At 33.3% G+C, this 2,844-nt stretch overlaps 1 protein-coding gene across 1 annotated transcript in view; it reads right to left on the bottom strand.

The window, feature by feature from the left end:
- The window catches only part of CCDC191 (coiled-coil domain containing 191), an 84,869-nt gene that overhangs the window by 59,530 nt on the left and 22,495 nt on the right, over nucleotides 1-2,844 (bottom strand). The gene's annotated exons all lie outside the window — the stretch shown is intronic.

Here is a 2,844-nt window from a genome sequence, read left to right as displayed (position 1 = left end):
ATGTAGACTGGGACCAAGATAATGTGGACTAAGCCTTGTTACTCTAGTGGCGTTAACCAGAGGACCATCTGTCTCCAGCCAAGTCAATGTAAAAGCCTGAGGAGATTGGTAGGTAGATTTTTCCCAAGTCTCAGTGCCACTCATATACACTGGAGAAATCTAAGTTAGAAGTTCAGTAATAATCTTACAAATGGATAACATAATCATACTGAAGGGAAAAGAGAAGAAAAGAACTGACCTAAGTAATTTTGAAAAATAATATTTTGGCTAAATACAAAAATATTCAAAAGGCTAAATACAAAAATAACTGTATAAATATTATATTCTAATTAGTAAATTTGTTTTTACAGCAATATGGGTTAGCAATTCTGAAACTATAATATAATAAGATTAAACAAATAAGTAAATATATTTTATATAATAAGCTTCAGGTTTCTCACTGTCAGAGAAAGAAGTCATAGACAAGCAAAAAGGGAAGGCTACACTGAAACCTATGGTGCTGGATTAGAGTTGAAATTAGACGGATATAGATAGATATAGAAATAAATTAGTTAAAGATAAGGAAGGGGGAAGGATAGCATGATCCTTGTGTTGTTGCGCTAGAATTAGAGGTATCAGCATGAACTTATGGATTTTAATATGTATACAGATAGACAGACACAGAAATAAACATAATGTGTGTGCATGTGTGGGTTAGTAGACATCCATACATTTCCCAGTACTGTTTGCTGAGAGGGCCCAGAAACATGACACCCCAGTAGCAGTGAGCACACCTAGCACCCAGGTCTTGGTTTCTAAATATTATTCTCCAATAAAAGGAACCTGGGTTCCACGTAGAAGTGGTTGAAACCAAGGTTAGGGCAGGGAAAATACAAGAGCCTGAAGTATCTCGTGGTGACAGAAAGAAAGGAAGTGCCCCGAAAAGGACGGTAGCATTTTAAAAGGGCAAAAGAGTCAACCTGAAAGATTTTGGCCAAAGTTAGAACACTTTGAGTAACAAAGTGAACAACAATAATATTAGATTATAATCCACAGAATAAAATAAATATTTATGACCCTATACTGATACTAATAAATAACTGAATAAATGAATAAATAAATATATGGGGGAGAAGGGCCAGTTTTTCTTTCTAGAAGACTTTTGATTAATAAATGAAGAAATGAGAGAAATACAAAATCATCATTAGACAAATACCACATTAATAATTGTTACAGGCAAGAGTCACCAATGGATGCTAAAATTAATAAGTGAAAGTAAGAATAAGCAAGATAGTAGCATAGTTTCATAATATTTCCTCTAAGACATTTATGAATTACAAAGTGAAAAATAGTAACTTTCCAGTGGGGAAGCTCATCAGATACAATGTTAAGTGATAAAGGTTAACATTAACAGTAGTAAGACATATTAACATTATGTAACCCTTGATATAATATACTGAGAAGGGCAGAGCATCACTTCTTGTAGTATTCTTACCAAAAATGCATAATATCAATCTAAGCAGAAGAAAACATCAGAAAACCCAAGTTGAAAGGCATTCTACAAAATACCTGAGTAGTATTCTTCAAAAATGTCAAGATCATAAAAGACAAAGAAAGAACTGGGAGGAGACTATGGAGACATAACAACTAAATGCAACATGAAATTACGGATTGAGTCCTAGAACAGCAAAAGGACTTTAGTGGAAAAACTGGTGTCACTCTAATAGGATCTATAGTTTATGATATTTAATGGTATTGTACCAATGTTAATTTCTTATGCTTATGTAAGATACTAACACTGGGGAAAGCTGGGTGAAGGGTATTCAGAACTTTGTGTACTATTTTTGCAACTTTTGTGTATGTCTAAAATTATTTCAAGATAAAAACTTAAAAACAATAAAATATAGGTTCAAATCAATCAGAAACTGTGGCAAAGTGGAGATAGTTTACTTATAATCTCTTATTTTTAAATCCACTGGCTGGTCTTTCTAAAACTGAATAATCTGTTTTAGTAGACCACTAATTTTGTAAAACTCTTTATATGTTTCTAAAATTCATATGCAGCACTTCCATCTAAAACATACATTATTTCTTCTTGAACAGTGGACTTCAATAAAATTTAAAAGTTAATCATATTGGGAACACATGTCATATTCATCTCTCATTGGTTGGGTAACATACCATGGCACTTTTCCTTATGCCTTCTCAAGATGGTCCCTGAGTATTCGTTTCCCTTCCGATTTTCTTTCAGAAATCTGAACTGTTAATGCAGGAGGACATAGTAACTCCATCTGTCTCATGAAGGACGCAACATCTAAGAGTCTTTGCCAATCTTTCTCAAAATGTTAATCCCAATTCTTAACATTTCCTCCTACCACATTTCCCTCTTTATTCCTAAAGCCAAAACTCTGACCAAACTCTTGCTGTTTTATATCTGAATAATTATGACTTCTTGACCATCAGTCCAAAAGGCTGCCGTCAAAAGTATCTAGCTTTTTTAAGAACATGCTTTGACTACTTTATCTTTTTCCTAATCTCTTAGTTACCCATATCATATTCAAATTCCTAGTACTGATTTCCAGGGTCTTTGCAGTCTATTTTACATTTATCAAGCTCCCTCAAAATCTTCTTGCATTATCTTTTCTCTTGTTAAATCCATTCATTTATGCATTGACTCCATTAACGTTCACTGAATTTCAGAAATGCTGAAGGCCCTGGGGTAGGGATGTCATAGGAGATACAAAATATACATATTTATCTTTTCTCATCCAACCTTCTCATTTACAAAGTACTTTCCAAGTACTTTCAAGTACTTTCCAAGTACTTTCTTTCACTTAAAATGTTATAAACATCAAGTTCATACTA

This window comes from Pteropus vampyrus, unplaced genomic scaffold (assembly GCF_000151845.1).
Source record: "Pteropus vampyrus isolate Shadow unplaced genomic scaffold, Pvam_2.0 Scaffold1, whole genome shotgun sequence".
Taxonomy (NCBI): Eukaryota; Metazoa; Chordata; class Mammalia; order Chiroptera; family Pteropodidae; genus Pteropus; species Pteropus vampyrus.
This window is presented reverse-complemented; position numbering and strand designations above follow the sequence as displayed.